Source organism: Mustela lutreola, chromosome 4 (genome assembly GCF_030435805.1).
Source record: "Mustela lutreola isolate mMusLut2 chromosome 4, mMusLut2.pri, whole genome shotgun sequence".
NCBI classification, from domain to species: domain Eukaryota; kingdom Metazoa; phylum Chordata; class Mammalia; order Carnivora; family Mustelidae; genus Mustela; species Mustela lutreola.
In genome coordinates, this window is record NC_081293.1 from 156946669 (window position 1) to 156965336 (window position 18668).

Consider the following 18668-nt stretch of genomic DNA (forward strand, 5'->3'; position numbering starts at 1 on the left):
GCGTTGAGACTGCTTAGACTTGCACTGGCCAATGCAGTGGCCACTGGCCTCAGGGGGCTTCTGGACATTCAAACGTGACTAGTCCCTGTTGAGAGATGTTGTGAGCTTAAACCACACACCACAATCCAGACTCAGGAGAATACCAATAATGTAAAATATTCATATTTTATATTGACTGCATGTTAAGATTGTTAATAATCATGATTTATTCAGTGAAATAAAATGTTTCATTAAAATGAACTCCACTTGCTGCTTTTAATTTTTTTTAAAATGTGGCTACTAGAAAAATTTAAGTCACACAGACGGCTTTCATTTGTAGCTGATGTTATGTTCCCAATGGATGAAGCTGTGGTGGGCAGTGATAATGTTGATCAGGAGCTTCCTATGTGCTGAGTACTGCTCTTCTTCTATACACATCATTTGACTGAATTTCCAGAAAAACTTCATAAAGGAGATACTGTTATCTCTCCTTTAATGTGAGGAAGCTGTGGCCCAGAGAGGTTAAGTAACTTGCCCAAGGCCACACCGGGAGTAAGGGCAGAGCTGGCTCCAAAACCTGGGTGCTTAACCAGGCCCCATGAAGATGATGGCTGGGTTTTGGTGGAAAGGATGAAATTGGGCAGAAGTAGGATGATTCAGGACCCCCAAACCCCACGGGCTCCACAGGATTCCCTGGTGGGTGGACACGGGGAAGAAGGGAGAGAATCAAGAATGCTCAGTAGGCCTTGCTTTGAATGGCAGGTGGAGGGTGATGCCATTCATGAAAATGAGGAAGCCAGAGGAGGAAGCCTAAGTGTTTTGTGCTGGTCCTGCCAAGTTCAAGATGACTGTAGACCTCCAACTAAAAAGATGTCAAGAAGGTAGTGGGATTTGCAGAGAGGCCTTTGGGGGTGGAGATGGACATTTGAGGGTCCATAGCAGATCAAATTTAAGGACATGGGAGTGATTTTACCTCCCATGGAGAGTACAGATGTTGAAGAGAAGGTTGCTTAGGATGGAGCCCTGAAGCACACCAATATTTAGAGGATGAGCCATGGAGAAGGAAGCTGAAGGGGAGGCTCAGAGAGAAGCCAATGGTCCAATAGCACAAAAGGAAAACAAGGCAAGAGAAGATGTCTTAGGAAGGAGCATGGGGTCAGTTTTCAGGTTCATTGGATCAGCCTGTGAGCCTCTGGCTGTTTGGAGCCAGATTAGGAGAACTCTCTGGTCCAAGGAAGGACATCTGGGCTGGAGCCTTGCAGGCTGCCCAGATGCATGCCCAACCTTTAGAACTAGGCATCTCTGGTTCCCAAAAGATGGGGGAAGGGCCATGTCAAGCAGCCCCAGCTAAGGTGAGAGGAAGGCTCAGGGATGTGGGTGGCTTATTACATCTGATAGTCAGGAAGTCCTTCCCTAGGTCTGACTGTAATCCTAAGGGCCTCAAAGTGAGACTACGGTTCTTTGTAGCTAAGCGGAGCAGACCCCTCATAGATATCCTTCCTATGGCTGAAGTCTGAAAATGCTTTGCCCTCCCCACCCCTCCCCCAAACCCAGCAGCCCCATCTTCCCCATGCTCTTCCTTCTTCCTTCACCCAGAGGAGACGTTTCTCCTTGCAACAGCCCACAAATTCAGCTTAGGCTTGGGCAGTTCAGGACACTTGGGGAGGGACAGGTAGAAACTCTGATCTGCTTCTTGGGTCCTGCCTCGCTCTAGCAGCTTCCGGCTGGCCCCCATCCCTATCCTCCACTGCTTCTCTCAGCTGATTAGAAAGGTCTCTTTCTGCAGGAATCTGTTCTCAACAGCACTTGGTTCTGGTTTGGCAACTTGCTCTCTGCCACCTGGGTCCCGACTGCAGCCCAAGCTGGCTTCTGTTCTCAGTCTGTTCACTCTTGGCCGTTTGGGGTACCCCCGCCCCTCGCCTAGGCCAGGTCTTGGCTCTCCTACCACGTCCTCAGAGCTGTCATCCCAGGGTACCAGCCCCTGCTGCCCCCATCGCTAATCTCTCCATCAGCAGCTTTTCTTCAACCGCACTGCCCACAGAACCAAGTGCTTTGTCAATGAAAAAGCCCTTTGGGGGCAAACACAGGAAATTAAAGCCTCAGAGCGCAGTAAGAAAATCCATTCTCTTTCATGGATTTCTGCAATCCGATTGTGTTAGCCTCTCCTGAGTGGCTGGGATGTCATGGTGTTACTCACACTCACAGGGGCTGCTGGTGGGGCAGGGGCAGGATGGGGGGTTGACATCAACAAGGAGGACCTCTGTCTGAGATGCTGCCGACCACAGTTCCTACGTTTGGGGCTGTGAGGCTGGCCACTTGGCCATCGGGCTGTCCTTGGCAGGGGAGAGACTTCGGGGCCCTATCAGAAGCTAACACCTTGCGTGGATTTGTTGACAGCCAGCCGAGAAGTTCATGTCCAGCCAAAGGAGAAGTTGGCAAGGCCAGCTGTGACCCTGAGTGTAATGTGGGAAGAGGACTGACTAATTCAGGGATGGGTGGAGCCATGGTCTAGTCCCTATGGCTGCACGGCTCAGTCTCAAAATGAGGGGGGTTGGGTTGATGGTTTTAAATTCCCTTCTGGGTATATTTTATGCCATAAACATTAGTAGAGCTCTGTCTATGTGCCAGAACTTTCTGAAGCCTCAATGACAATGCCCAGAGCCCCAAATACACCAGGCAGCAGCTATGCCCCCTTACCTCCCTTGACCACCACTGAGACCAGGCTCAGCCTGCAGCCCCACGGGCAAGCTCGCTGGCCGGGATCTTTGGAAGCCATCTTGCCACCGAGGGCCTCTGGAATGCTGCTCTCTGGCCGGCGTCTTCTCCTTTGAGAACCCCAAGATTCCACCAAGAGCACTTCAGCACCGTGGCTGGGCTCTGCACCACGGGGCCACTAGGAAGGCGGGCTAGGTGCTGGGGGTAGAAAAGTGGGGAGTGCCCTGGAGGAGTGGCAGAGTGCGGGAAGACATGGCCTTGATTTGGGGCCCTACTTTACCATTGGAGGGAACAGAAAGTGAAGGAATACAAGGAGAAGGTAGGAAGAGCAGAGCTTCAGGGTAGGATACACAGAGGGCTCCTTCAAGTACTCAGGCCCTGCCAACATGTCCCAGTGCGGGGCCTGTGGGCTGAGGTTGCAGTCATCCCTGGGAAAACCCTCCAGCTCAGCGCTCTGGGAGGTGGCCACAGGTGGAGCCTTGGGAGAACAACTCCTGGGCGTGTGTGTGGCAGACCCAGCAAGAACAGCAGTCCCGGAGGTGGGGGAGGCAGGAGGATCTGTTCGCCTCAGGGTAGGGGCTCAGCATTGGATTATCCGGTTCTGACATGTCTAATAGCCAGGAGCTCTCAGATTCCATCCATTTACCTACCCACCCATCCAAGAAACACTTTATGGTAGGCTTTCTTTTGTCCCCCTGCCCCAACCCCATTGCCACTGACCTCTGGTCCTGGGGTTCCTCTTTCAGCCGCAGGCTGTGAATATTATTCCCTGGCCCTTTGTCTGACCTTGTGCGTCTGCTCCTGGCCTGAGTAACACCAAGCAGAGTAACTGGCATCCACTTTGTAGATGGTTACAAGAGGTGCCGTTTCTCAAAACCCTTTCCCCCTGCCAGCCCAAGTAACAGGGGCAGAGATCTCACCTCTGCAAAGCGCTGGCTGTCCTCACCCTCTACACTTGCAATGCACTGAAACTTTACTGGATTAAACTTGAAGGAAGAAAGGGAAGCGGTACACACTGAATACATCCTCTAGGTCAGGCACTTCCCGTATTAGCTCACAACCATCTGAATTTCGTAAAATCTCACCAACAGCAGAAGTAGCTAATATTTATAATATTTATTAATATAATATTTATTATTATTAACTACTGCTCTGTTCTAGGCTTAATGCTAAGTAATGAAGACACGGGCTCAGAAAGGATAAGAGCTTCTTCACAATTCACCCAGGGTCACGTAACCAGAGTGTGGCACTGCGGACATTCAAACCAGATCTGGCTGACCCTTACCACTTTCCTCTTTGACCTCCCCGAACAGACATTGGTCCTGTGCTGTGCGGACCCAGTGCGGGGAAGAAAATGATTGTTCTAGAGGAAATGCTGGGGCTAGGACCCTCCTCCGGGATGCCTTCCTGTGCCCTCTCATTCCTGCTGACCTCTGCCCTCATAAACTGTGGACTCCTCCTAACACAAATGCTATGGAGCTTTTCTCCTTCTGGGCTTTCACTTATATCAGGCATGTTCTCTTGTAAGGGATTTATGGGTCTCTTTTCTCTGCCTCCCTCCCTGACTTTTCCTTGCACCTGACCCGAACAAGAGAGATTGGGCAGATAAAGTGTGCTTCATAAATTCTTATAGTTGCATTAATGACCACCTAGTACTCACCACAAAACTTAGTGCATCTCTAGCATTGAGTATGGGATAGCTCTCCTGTTTACAGTTGAGCAATTTGAGGCCCAGAGGAACAAAATGGGCAGAAAGAGAGGAAGGGGCCAATGTCCTGACGGTTCCCTCATGTGTGTGCATGTGCTCCCAGTGCAGTTGGGACTGACGCTTGCAGAGAGGGCACCTGGTTGCAGTGACAGCAGCTAGAGTTGTCCTGGGCAGAGGGGCTCCCTCCCGGAAGGGAAGGGGGAGCCCCCCAGGAGCGGGTTCTGGCCAGCACACTTCCTAAGTGACTAATGAGTGACATGCGGGGAGCCCCAGAAAGGAAGGACAGACGAAGGGAGAGAAACAGGGAAAAGAACCAGTTTTGTTGCTCCAAAGTCCCATCACTCCTTAGCTGGGTGGCTGCTCTGGTTCATCTGCTCTGTCCTCTCCTCTGGCCCAGGAGGCATGGGAAGGCCTGCAGGTTGATTTGATTCCCGTCCACACTCCTTCCTCAGGCGTCTGTCTCATCCGTTCCTGTGGTTTCAGTCACCCCATGGCCATGCCATTGCCTCCTGCACCCCACCCTTCACTGCAAGGATCCCTGGGGAGCTTTTAACCCATGCGGATGCTGGCCCTATCCCAGACCTACTAAATCAGAATGTTGGGGATGGGCCAGACTATCCGAATTGGTCGCCCCCTCTTTTTCAGTCAGGGTTGGGAGCCACCCTCTCTGGTCACACTTTCTTCCAGCGGCCACCTGTCCTCAAAGCTCTCCACCTGTTCCCTTCATTCTTTTTCTTGTCTCTTCTTAGGATGCCTCCCGTCCAGCTTGCCCAAGTTGAGTTCGTCATCTGTACATGCCATCTCACCCCACTGTGAAGACTGTTTCTCCCTTGGGGCTCCCTGTCTTGGGGAGCTTGATCAGCTCCAGCCAGCCGCACAAGCCAGAGACTTGAGGACAGCCCTGCCTCCCTTGTCCATGTGCTTAGCGTCTAATTGCTGCTCCATGGGGACCTGATTCAGCACCTAGGACAGAGAGACCCCCCAAGTGGTGTCCAGACAGAATAGAAGTTTCCCTCTTTCTCATATAAAAGCTTGGGTGCCCAGTTCAGGCTGGTGTGGCAGCTCTGTAACCACTAGCGGCCCGAGCTCATCCTCGATCGGGTGCATTGGCTCTCCTTTGTAAGCAGCCTTCTTCTCCTCATCCTACAGGGTGCTCTCCTTCTGACCACCATGTCCTCGCTCCAGCCAGTGGGAAAGGGCAAAGGGGAAGGAGAGGTCATGCCTCTCCCATGGGGCACACACTGGATGTTGTTCACATCCCTTCTGCTCCTGTCCCACTGAGCAGGATTTAGTCACAGGCTCACACTTGGCGGCAAGAGAATCGGGGAAGCGTCATCTTACTGAGTTCGTCTCCTCAGATGGTCTCCGGTCGTCTCTCGCTTCGATGTCCTTCTCCCAGCATTCCCTTAGTCCAAACCACAGTCTCCTTCCCTGTCCTCTGCGACAGCCTCCTCATTGGTCTCCCCATAGCCTCCAGCCTGGTTTTTCCTTTGCATCCAGGGTGACTTCATTTCAGTGCAAAGGAGACCTGATCATCTGTTCAGCAACTTCTCACTGCTCTTAGGATAAAACCCCATGGCCTTTATTGGGCCTTGATTAGCCCCCAAGACCCTCACAATGTGATCTGCCCTCTGGCCTCAAATGAAGACTCTCCCTTGCTGTCCGTTCTCCAGCCACATTGGCCCGAGTCCCATGGGTTGAGTGTGGACAGCCCCATCTCTATTCACGACCTTTGTTCTTACTGCTTTGACTGCTGTAGCGTTCTCCCCTTTGCACCCCTCCCATCCCCATCCTGCTCCCCTGTACTTGTCCCTCTGATCTAAGATAAACTTACAGTTGCCCTGGAAGCCACCCCCTCTCCCTTTGAATGAGATCAGGCCACCTGGTCCCCAGGTTGATGGAACCTTATTCTTTTGGTTCATCGTCATGGGTTGGATTATAATATTTGTGTGATCATTACTTAGGTGGTGTATACCCATCAGACTGTAGACTCCAGGAGGGCACGACCATTGAGAGCCTAGCATGGTGCCTGGCCCATAGGATATCATCCCTTGCTAACTGGTGGTTGCCCCAATGAACTTTGGGATTGTAGAAGTATGCAGAGTGATTCTCAGGTTTTTGGTTCATCAAGGAGATGAATGTGGTACCATCTGTGGAGGTAGGGCACAAGGAGGGGATTCGATGGGGGCAGGGTCTTACATTTAGTGTTGGGAACGCTGGGCTGGGAAGTCAAGTAAGTTGTTGGGCATAGGAAAATGGACTCTGGGGAGATGATCTACTTGAGTCAATGGACATGGGATTCCCCACCTGACCCAAGGTTATCCTAAATCAAGCCCACAGAAAGGCAGATGTTTGGGGTGAGAGGTGAGAGGGCATCCTGGCAATGTGTTCAACTTCAGAGGGGAAGAGAAAGGAGGGAAAGACCAGGAGAACTCCCTGCTGAGTTCTGCTGTCGGGAGGGCTTGCTCAGAGCCCTCTGGCCTGGTGGGGAGGCTGAGGCTCTAGGTAGCATGCGGCATGAGCCCAGGGAAGGCTGGAACCTGGGTTTGCCCGCCCGGCAGCAGCACACACCTCTCCCCACGCTCCACACCCACAAGCAGTCTAGCTCAGCAAACACAGATGGAGCATCTACGGAATGCCAGGCCCCGTGGGGATCAGTCATGACAGCAGTGGGAGGGGCAGGGAAGCAGAAGTGGTACTAGCTGCTGCTTTCTGGGGACCCACGCGCACCAGCCACCACCCTCGGCGTGAGCTCTTCACACACCTTTAATCTTCGTGACCACCTTATGGCCCTAATAACATGCCGTTCGTTAGTCTTCACATTCTACATCTGGGAAAACGGAGGCAACCAAAAATTAGAAATAAACCACAGTGACTGAGTGGGTAAAAGAAGAAAGATCCCTTTGCTTAAGCTAACTTGGAGGGGTGGGACTCTCTCCTTGTAATAGTGGTGATGGCTACTGTCACTCCCATTGGCTAGATAGGTCCACGGAGGGGTTTCTGGGGACTATAATGTTTCTGATCAGCTCATATTCACCCCCCACGTATATCCTCAGTGGTTTTCACTTAAACTTCTTGCCTTCTCTCATAAAGCCAGGAGGCTGGTGGTGGGCTGATGTTGGCAAAACAGTTTTGAGGCCATTCCCCTTGCAAGCCCTGCATAGACAATCTCCCAAAATGGTTCTCAAGCAGGTAGAGTGGACTGTTGGAAATGCATGGGAATTTTTTTTTTAAAAGATTTATTTGAGAGTGAGAGAGAACATGAGTTGGAAGGAAGGGCAGAGAGAGAGGGAAAAGCAGGCTTCCCACTTAGCAGGGGGCCCAATATATCCCAGGCGCCGGGGATCATGACCTGAGTGGAAGGCAGAAGCCTAACCGATGGAGCCACCCAGGTGCCCCCTGCATAGGAATGCTTTTAATGTCACAGCGGCTGGGCAATGTCACTAGCATTTAGGACTGGACTCAGGATGCCAAAGGATTCGCACTATTCGCAGCTTGGGGATAAGGACGTGTCCTAACCAAAACGGCCTTTGGAGAAATGAATATGGGGTTAGGTGGCAGAAGTGTTGGTGAGAAGCAGCGCTGTGACCCAGATTAGCAGGCGGGCCTCTCCCCACCAGACAGGAGCATTCAGTGCTGCACATTCCCACTTGTCACCAAAAGAGACTGAGTCCCAGTGGGGAGACTGGGCAAGGCGCTGAATAAGGAAAAGTTGTAGAGTGGGTAGAGGGTTTTTCCCTGTGGCCCTCCCACCCTGGCCACATAGCACCTTCATGGAGTCGCTGGCAGAGCACCCGTCCTGTGGCCTACAGTCTCTCCCTCCTCCATCCTCGTGATTGCAGCTGCGGAGTCTAAGGGCCCGTCCATCTCGTCCAGGCAGGACTCCCTTGACCTTCCTGGGAGTAAGCGGTATGTACGTATGTCAGACAAGTTCAGTGCTCAAGGGGGAAGCCTCCAGTTCTCCCGTGCAGCCTACTGATGGAAGAAGACAGTTATCCCCTGGCTCGGAGATGCTGACAGAAGAGCAGGGAGCACACAAAGATTCAAATTTATTCTGTACTTGAATTGGTATAGACTTCCTCCTTGAAAAGCACCAGGCTCATTAAGGAAAAGCAATGACCTCTTGCAAGACGTTAAAACCAGACACACTGAATCCAAGACAGGGTGGCAGAGAAGAGGAAAGAGTGCAGTTGCGGAAGGGAAGCTGGGAGACCTGTACAGTTTGGTGGCAGTTGCTGGGACATTCGCCTGGATTGCCATTGTCAAGGTCAGCATCCCCACAGCCACTGCACCTCCACCACCAGCAGGACCACCTCCTCGGTCACTCCACCCAACCCTCTTGCCAAGGTCAGTGTCTCCACCTCCACCCTCTGGGTCAGTTTAAACCCTGGCCCGTTGACCTCCTTCCAGATTCTCTTTCTCATGTTGGAAAGAGGCCAGGGAGGGGGCAGGACTTCCTCTGGATGGAAGAACCTTCCACGCAGTGAGGATGAGAACCAGCTTGCTCTGGACTTTGGGCGGGAGTTCAACTCAGGTCTTTGTAGTTGCGTTTCCAAAAGCCAACGAGTCTCAGGGGACTCGATTTTACTGTTTTAACGAACCTTACTGTCTTCTGGGTTCTTTGAGGTGAAGCCTATTTTCAGAGATCTGTGTGCTCACGAAAGAGGAATCCATAGCTGGGATTAGGGACTGGTCTCAGATTAGGGCAATGATACAAATCAGGCTGCGACCAGGGCAGGGGCTTCCTCTGAGACTGGGATTAGAGTCTAACTTGAAAAGGTCAGGTTCAGTGTCCAGTTGGGTCAAAGTGCTGGTGGGGGCTGAATTGGTTCTTAGGGTAGAAGTAGTATCAGGTATCCATTAATTGAATCTCTGTCTTATATCCAAAATGTTTTACAAAGTCCCACCGTTTTATTCAGGGTCAATTCATTTCCTTGAGTGATTTCTTCATCCTCTAGTTCCCTTGCCACCATCTCCCTTTTAGCTCTTAGTGCCCTGGGGCTCAAGATGCAGCCATACTCCTGCTCTGGGATAGGGACTTCAGAATAAGATAGAGACCATTGTGAATTCAAAGCCCTCTGCAGCCTGAGCTGTAATTGGAGGAGAGGGCACAGCCAGGCCTGGTGCCTAGCCAGCCCTGGCAGCTGGGATGGCCAGTTGTAATGGGATTAGGGCTGGCTGTGCCCGCCCCCCTGTACTCCGCCCCAAACCTCTCCCTCCCACCCTCCCCCTGTATCCTGATTACGATGCAGCGATGCAGCCTTCGGCTCTACCTACCCCGCCAGCCTCATTGTCTCAGCCAATGCCAGTGCCTAGCAACACTCACAGCGGAGCCCTTTCCCACCACTGTCCTGGCCCCCGGCCCTGCCCCTCTGCTCTGAGCACTGGAACCATTTGTGTTTTCATTGCTGCAAAGAAGCCAGCGAAGCAGAGCCAGCAGGTCTCACCAGATTCTCCCAATGACCCGATTCCAAGAGTCTTCTGAAATGCTGGGCCTCCTTTCCAAGATTCCTGGGTCCTATCAGCAACGACAATCTGAGATGCGCTCCGTTCTGGAATTCTCCAAATCCTGGAGTCCATTCTAGGAATCCATGAATTCTAGAATTCTAGAATTCCTGTGTGTTATGACATGGGTCTCAGATCATTCACTTGTATTCTAGAATTTGGCTTTTGTATTACAGAGGGGTCTGCGGTTCCAGACTGGACTCATGAAACAGGGTGACAGAGTTTAGAAGACGATGAGGGCCCCAGAGCCACATTTTTAGTCTCTTTAAATAGCAACTTCCAAGAGCACAGAGAACAAGGAAACTAGGGCCTGGGAAAGGGGAGGGTGGGACTGACTCCTGGAATTGACACTGTCCAAACCCTCTAGGTGCTGAAACAGAGCAATGAGCAAAGAAAGACCCTGCCCTCGAGCAGCTTTCTCTCTCTTAGAGGAGACGGATATTGAACAAATAGACAAGTAACATGCAATATGTCAGTTAGTGCTAAGTGCTCTAAAGAAAGAGCAAACAAGGGAATAATTAATACTTTATTGTACCTACCCCGTGCTAGACACTGTTCAAATGCTTTACATCTTATTCAAATGTTATAATACTGTGCAAAAGTAGATGCTATTGTTTAGTACCACTTTAGAGAGAATCAAGGCACAGAAGGTTACATAATTTGTCCGAGTGGCGGAGCTGGGTTTTGAACCCAGCAGTCTGACTCCAGAGTCTATTCGTATCCACTGTGTTGTAATGCAGAGTCAGAAGGTGGAGGGTGATGGAGGGAGGGTGGGGACATTGGATGGGAAACTTACCAGAAGGCGAGGGGACAATGCAGGTGCCTATCTGGGGAGTAAGCCAGATCTCTTCTTGCAATACGGAGGACCTGTGTTCTCTGCACTCCAGGGCTGGAAAATGGCTTCTCGTGGGAATCTGGTGCGAGGGGGCAGGCTCAGAGGTGCTTGTCTTTCTGATCAGAAAAGGCCCCTTTGCTCACCCTGCTCACATTCCCTTGTGTCCTTTCTTCTCCGGTCCTGCAGCTGAGTCCCTTCCTTTCCAGAGAAGTGTCCTGGGAACACAAAAGAAAGAACTAAAAGAGACAATCCCCTCATGACAGGACTGATCAGCTTGGCTAATTATGAGGAATTAGAAACCTTTTCCCACCACCTTGGGTGGCCCTCAGTGAAACTGAATGATGCCTTGAGGACTAAATCCCCCTGAGAAGGAAGTTGGGGTAGGGGAGAGGGAGTGATGGTGAGAAGAAGGGAGTGGGGGTAGGTGGCGGGGCATCCTTGACCATTCCTGCATACCTGGCCTCCTGATGCTTTTCTCAGTTTGTCCTGCCTGGAGACACAGGCAGGGCAGCATAGAAAGGCGGGGGTGGGAGCATCAGGGACAATGGGATCAAGCCAAGTGAGCTCGAGTTCTGGCTTTATGATTGTGCTAATAGCGTCTTTGGGCAAGTTGCTTTGCCTCCCTGAGGTTTGTTCTCTTCATCTATAATCCTGGGGGTAATCATAATCCCTAATCATACAGCTTTACGGTGATTCGAGGAGCTAATGAAATAAGTGAACACAGAGCCTGGCATGTAGGAGAGGCTCAGCAAGTGGTAGTGCTCATCATTGGTTCACATTCCTCCTCTGTTGCCCTGGATGACTTGGAAGAGTTCTTTGTTTTCTGTGGGCCTTGGTTTCCACGGCTGTATAATGGAGTTGGGACTTAGTGACTTGCTTATCCAGATAAAAAAGTATTTCCTGAGTGCTGACTTCATGCCAAGCCCTGGAGATGGAACAGGACCCACCCAGGATCTGAGCTCATGGAGCTTTGGTTGATGGCTTATCCCAACCCAGTTCCTCACACTCCAGGCTCTAGGTGATGAGGATTATGGTAGACAGAGTTGTGAGGTCCCCAAGATCGCTGCTTCTGGTATACAAGCCCATACAAGCTCCTCCTCTTGAATGTGAGCAGGACCTATAGATAAAATGGACTTCTACTTTCCTGGTTAGTCTAGTTATGTGGTAAAAGGGGCAAGATTTTTCTGATGTTGTTAAAGTCCCTAATATGTTGACTTTAAATTTGCCAGAAGGGAGATCACTGTGAGAGGCTCTGAGCTAATCATGTGAGCCCTTTTCAAGAGGGTCTAGAAGTCAAAGACAAAGAGTCTCCCTTCTGTTGGTCTGGAAGTAGCAAAGTGCCACATTGTAGAGAGGACCACATGGGGGGGGATGGTAGGAACCTTCTAGAAGCTGAGGGCCCTGCCCCACATCCATGAGGAACAAACTGCCTACAGCTTTGGGAGAAGACCCCCAGCCTCGGCCCAGGCCTGGCTGATACTCTGCAGACTTGTGGTACCCTAAGCAGGGATCCTGCCTGTGCTCCTGCCCCATGAGGAAACAGATAATGAATGTGATTTGTTTGAAGCCTCTAAGTCTGTGGTAACTTGTTACACAGCAATAGAAGACTGATACACAAACCCTGCCCTTGAATATCTGTGAAGCCTCAGATCAGCCCCATCCTGCTGGCAGCCACTAGCTTCCCTGCCCACCCCACACTGCTCAGGGCCTGGGGTCCCCAGTGCCTCAGTTCCTCGCAGACAGTGCTCTCCTCTGCCATGGCAAATGGTTGTTTCATCAGCTGCCAACCTGCTCCCAAAGTTGGTCGTCAAAGAACATTCTATTTGCCCTACTTTTAATATAATTATCAGCATCGTTCGCACAACACCGAGTCAGGGCTCAGCCTGTCACAGGCCCCTATTATCCTGAGCTGCTTTTCTGGGAACAGCTGTATCCAAGCCTCATGCGTGCTGCTGCCTCCCACACGAATTATCTGCAATTTCCACACCTCCATGCACGCCTAGGGCCTGCGTTAAAGCCAGGACTTGGGGCGGGTTTAGTGCGCTGTTATTTTCAAGGCAGCCAAGCTGGCTCTGAGGAAATGGCAGCCAGAGCAAGTGGGACCTGGCTTGGACTGTGGGATCTACAAGGGGGCGGGGAGAGTGGGCAGAGGGGAGCGGGTGCCTGTCCCCATAGGAGCCAGAGCCAGACTGAGGGCAGTGACCAAGCCCCTAGCCATCAGAGGGCAGGGCAAGCACCACAGGGCTCTTGAACACACACAATATGGCCCATTTGTAGGATGCCCAGGAGGGGTCCTTTCTGCAGCAGAAGAGGACTACACACCAACTTCAGAGTGTGCCAAAGAGGGAGGAGGGGATGGGGGTAGGGATCAGGAAAGAAAAGCCCTGCAGACAGAGCTGCGGTGGAGTTGATTTGCCTTCAATCCTGTCCCCTGATGAGTATTCGGCTCCCATGGTTGAACAGCTGAGTTCCTAGGGGAGGGGGCTTTGGAGGTGAGTGAGACATGTCACTGACAGCAAAGAAGCTACACCCCACCCCCATACCCCCCGCAGAGAGGCCTACTGCCTCCATGCAATTCTGCAGGAGAGAAAGCATGTCTACCTTGGTAGAGAAAATGTACTTTGATACCACATGTCTGTGGCTGGGTCCCTGGTGTGTGCGTGTGCGTGTGCACATGTGCATGCTTGGACCCTATGTGACTGCCCTTCCGGGCAGAGATTGGATGGAAATGCACATGTGTATGTGCGCAAAGTACACTTATGTGTCACAAGTATGTGTATTCAGGAGCCTGCACATGTGAGCACAAATACATTTGAGTATTTGTAAACATGGTGGAAGGAGGCTCCATCTCTCACTTTTACTCTGAGCTTCAAGAGATTACTTCTTTGGCCACTGGCCTTCCCACACACCTACATTTCCCACTTCCCTTTCTAAGAGTTATCATGCTTGAGCGGAGAGAGCCCAGTATTGAAATTTCAGAGAGCCGGTTTGTGGCCCAACTCTGCCACTAGCTAGCCTTGTCACTTGAAGCCAGTCATTTCTGCTCCCTGAACCTCATTGGCTCTGTCTGTGAAATGGATTGCTAATTGTTCACATCGGCACTTAGAATTCAGGGCTCCAAATCTCTGGTTCCCTGGTGCCACCTCCCCCTACTCCAGACAGTCCTCCCCTTGCTCATCCTTATCCCCTGCCATGCCCTGTGGGGGACAGGACAGAGAGGACTCTGGACTGCTTAGCTCTGAAGATGGGTCTCCTTTCCTCTTGTACTCCAGGCTTGCAGTGAGGCAGGATTTCCACAGCTCCTGGAGCCTGGTGTGAAAACCATGGATCTAAGCAGCCTTAACGTTCATTGCTTTGGTTTCTCAGAGAACCCCCAGGGTCCTAAGGACCTAGTGTCCACAGGGTAACTTAAAAGGTGCCTGATGGCACTGGCTCATCAGATGAAGATACTGACCTCAGATGGGAGGGCAGGGGTCAGAGTGTACCTGACCTGCGGGGTCTGCTCATGGAACGGCTACCATCTGAGGGGAGCCCGAGCCCTAATGCCTGCAGTGTCCCCAGAGCCTGTGTATCTGTGGGAGAGGGGACCTTTATGGGGCAATGGTCATGGCTTCCATACACTGCATGGGGCCAAACATTCCAGAACTTCCCTGCTGCTTTGCCCTGCTGTGCTTCCAGGCCTTCCAGCAGGCATTCCCTGGTGCCCCTGGGGCTGTCTGGGTCCTGCACGGATGCAGGAGTGATCAGAGGGCCTTCGGAATCAAGCTTTCCCCCAGCCTGTGTAATCTAGTCTCTTGGTTCCCACTGGCCTGAATGAGGACGGACCCAGGATCAGTACTTTCTCCTCCATAAAAAGAAACATGGACTCTAGGGCCTGGCATTCAGGGCCCATTCCCCAAATATGAGCTAATTGGGTTAAATAATGTAAGGCAGTTATTCCCCATCCTTTTCATGCCTTGGAGCATATAGAAAACAAAATCACGTATATACTTCTGGGCTGCCTGCCAGGCCGAGGGACAGTATCGCAGGACACATGTTAACCAGTGCCAGACACACAAGCATGCCACCTTGGGATGCTTGTATGTAAAGTGTTTAGCAGAGGGCCTGTGACAGTGGTTGTGAACCTTAGCTGTACGTTAGAATGAGCTTTAAAATACCAACCCTCTAGCGACTTAGGGTGGTGAAGCTGGGGCATGGGTATATTTTTAATGCTCCCCAGGGACTCAGGAGCACCAGGAGAGCTGAGAAACACTGGCCCAAGGCAAGGTGAGCGTTTGGCACATGTCAGCTCCCTGTAATGAAAATGCCACCGTGTCCTCCAATGTGCTGTTCTCCTTGACGGAGCAGCAGCAGAAGGGCGGGCTGGGCTGGGCTGGGGGATCAGGAGTCATAGAGGGCACTGCTGCTCAGGAGAGATGAATGCTGGGTAGGGCAGCCTGGCATCCATCTCCCTCAGCCATGTCTCAGAAAATTCAATTAAAAGCCATATTTTTCAGCTACCGCCCGCCTGACTGGCTGGCATGTGGAACAGAGCTAAGGCAGTGAGCCCCTCAGGATAGGAAAAAGGCTGTGGGACAACCCCCAGCCTCCCTCTGGAGGAGAGACAAGGCAACTCAAGGGCTCCTTTGGGAGGAGACCATTCCCAAGGGTGGGTCCTCAGCCTCCAATCTTCCCAAAGCCTGGCAGGTAGGGTGAGAATGGGCTGGCTGCCTCAGAAGAAGCAGGGAGACTCTGACTCTGTCCTTGGGGAATTGTCATCTGGGGAAACAACTGGCCTAGCTGCTGCTCAAGGAGAACCATGTTTGTTGGGAGAGACCAGAGCCTCTGCCCCGATAAGCTTAGAAGGGTGAGGACCGTGAGAGCCCAGCCTGGGCCCCCAGCATCATGGAGGCTGCCCATCGGGTAGAAGACCACTGAGGTGAACACCGGGACACAGGCTGTGGTCCCCAGTCTGATGGAAAAGTTGCCTGTGTGTCCTCATCCTAGGACTCTTGTCCCTCTGGCCTCAGGCACTTCATTCACAGGGAACCACCTTCCTGGATTTGAGCTCTGATGGTCACCTCCATGCCTCACCCAGGCTGATGATCCTTAGTAGGGCTGGGATTAGAGTCCATCTGCAAGGCTGGCTGGTCCCTACAGCACTTCGGAGAGAACTGGAGAGGTCCCTCCTCCAGGACCAATTAACAAAAGTGCTCACTGTCCACAAGAAGACATACATGTGGGGACACAGAAGAGACAACAGGGGATACAGAACCTTGAGTGGGACCTAGAACACTAGGTAGAGAAAAGGGAGTAAACCTGGAACAGAATGAAGAAGCTTAGAGACAAAGGGACCTTTTCTGGGACCCTGGCCATTGACCTTTCCAGGCTGAGCTGGCCGGCTGTAGGTTACTCTTGATTTCCTCCCTTCCCCACACTCCCAGGTCCCCGGCATCCTGAACTTCCTGCTTCTCTCCTGACTCGGAGACTCCAGGCAGCCTTTCCTTCCCTCTGCTGACATTTCAGTTTACAGAGCACCTTCATACACAACATCTCATTTGATCTTCACAGCAAAGAAGGGAGGCTCCCAGGGGCTGGGGCAACGAACTAGGCAGGAGGGTAGCCAGGTCCAGAAAGGGAGGTCCTGTCTGTCTGTTTGTCTGTCTGTCAAACTCTGGTACAGCACCTGGCCCTCTTCTCTCTAGGGAGGTCTTACTCTTTATTGACACAGAGAAGGACTGGCATTCTCTTCTTCCAGGAAGTTTTCCTGGACTGGAAGGAAAGAGAGTCTGGGAGCTCTTTGCCTCTTTCTGGGGCCTCAGCTACTTCCTATAAGTCTCCAATCCATTATGGATTCCTCTTCTCGATTGGACTGGAATCCCCAAGGAAACATTCATCTCTTCCTCCTCCTCTCTCTTTGAGGCTTCCTTAACAAGGCGGCCACACCCAAGGCTTGGCCCAGGGGAGGCTGGACAATAACTTACTGAGAAAGGTCAGCCTGGTTGCAGGACTATGGATGAGGGGTATGGAGAGAGCTCTTGGGTTGCTCAGGTGTGGGGTGTGACCATAGCAGGGGCAGGCAGGAACCTGGGGTGAGGAGGAGTGGGGGAGGGGTTTGGGACCCTGTGAGTGGGCAGGGTAAAGTACTTTGGGAGTGGGTAACTGTTTTCAGTTAGGCTTTGGCTCCACTATTGGCTGGCGACATGACCTTGACCAGTTCAGTTCCCCTCATTAAGCCTCATTTATCCACCTGTACTACGAAGAGGTGGAGTAGGACTACAATAACAGTAGCAATATTAATTTATTCATTAATGAGTAAATAAAATCAGTGAAAACCTGGTATGGGGTCTATGTACCATTCTTACCTAATGTTGCTGTCAAGATGGGTACGTGTTCCCATGTACCAGTGAAGAAGCTGAGGTTCAGAGAAGTCAAGGCACTCACCCAAGCTCTCAGAACTAGCCCTGACTCTGCAGGGACTGGAGCACAGGCAGTCTGACTCCAGAGCAGCGTCACTGTTCAGTTGTTGTAAGCCCTCTGTCCCTTTCTAGTCATAGAGATGTTCTCCAGGGGGTCATACTTGAGTTCATCCAGCCAGGCCAAAGCTGGCTGCCCTTCCCAGGCCCAGACTATCGGGGCAAAGAGTAACCCAACCAGAGTCTGGACTTGCCCCGTAAGTAAGTAAGGAAGGCTTCCGGGAGGAGGAAGCACAGTCTCAGACAGGGACTCCTGAGGACGTGGAAGAAAGAAGGTAGAGAACTTTCTTATTCTAGATATCTTGGGGAGGGTGGGAAGGAGGGAAATGTGCCCCAGGGAAGACCGGACTCTGAGCTGCGGAAGCCCGGGCGACAGAGGGGGTTGTCGCCTCCGCACCGTCCGCCTAGGGGTCTCAGCCAAAGCTCTGGCTGATGTCTGTCTCTAGGCCTGGTGAACGCGGCGGGCGGGGTCCCGCTCCCCCGCACACCCCCGGCCTAACCCCTCCCCCGGGCGCCCATTGGTCTACACCCGCCCCTAACTCTGCGAAGTGCGCGGCGGAGGCGGTGGTCGGTCCCCTCCCTCCCTCCCCAGGCCTGGCTTCGCGGAGGAGGCGGCGCCTCTCCCGCAAGGCAGAGCCGCCCGAGCGGCGCGCGGTGCGGGGCGGGAGAGGGCAGGCGGGGGGCGCCGCGCTCGGGGGCCCGGGCGGTGACTGACGGCGGCGGCGGCGGTGGTGGCAGCTCCAGGCGAGCGCGGTCCCCGCGTGCGCACACGCACACGCCGCCGCGCAGGGACCGCGGACTCCGGCCGCCCGCGGACACACGGACGCGGAGAGGCGGGCTCGGCGCGCGCTCCTCGGCGCACACGCTCCCCATCCTCGGGCGGCGCGGGGCGCGGACTCTCCGCTGTGCGCCCTCCCCGCGGAGTGTGCCCCGGGCCGCCCCGCAGCCCCGCGGCGAGGCCCGGTTGTGAGCAGGTAAGGGCCGCCCAGCCGCCCCTGCACATCCACGCCCCCCCCGCTCCCCCTCCCGATCCAGAACCCTCGTCCCCCGGCCCCCCCCCCCCCCCAGGGGACAGCGGACCCCTTCCTCCAGCCCGGTGATCCCCGCGAGCCTCGTCCTTCACCGACGGATAGGGGGCCGGGGCCAGCGCGGGCCAACCTGCGGAAATCGAAATGAAGCCCCCTCCCGCTGCTGCTCCCTTCCTGCGCGACAGTCTGACAACGCCCCTTCCCCCACCCCCCAATATCTGGGCTAGACTTGGGGCAGTCGATCCTTGCAGCCCCAAGGGAGCTATCTCTCGCCCCTCCCCATGCCAGAGGGAGGACCAGGGGCAGGAAAGGCATTGCGGCCAGAGGGACTTGTCTCCCTACTCCCAAGGCCGGCGGACGCGCCTACGCGGATCGGGAAGGCAATCCTGAAGGGTCTCTGGGTGCTGCGGTCCTCGCGAGGTCTCAGGGGTGGGCAAGCGATG

At 53.1% G+C, this 18668-nt stretch overlaps 1 protein-coding gene across 5 annotated transcripts in view; it reads left to right on the top strand.

The window, feature by feature from the left end:
• Nucleotides 1-17782: 17782 nt before the first annotated feature.
• Nucleotides 17783-18668, top strand: part of ADCYAP1R1 (ADCYAP receptor type I) — a 58499-nt gene continuing 57613 nt past the window's right edge. For 3 of the 5 annotated variants that reach the window (XM_059171491.1, XM_059171489.1, XM_059171492.1), the window contains exon 1: nucleotides 17784-18171. The gene's annotated coding sequence lies outside the window, so the exon portion shown is untranslated. Of the gene's footprint in view, nucleotides 18172-18668 lie in introns of all 5 variants that reach the window. The other 2 variants (XM_059171490.1, XM_059171493.1) reach the window with 2 other exon arrangements.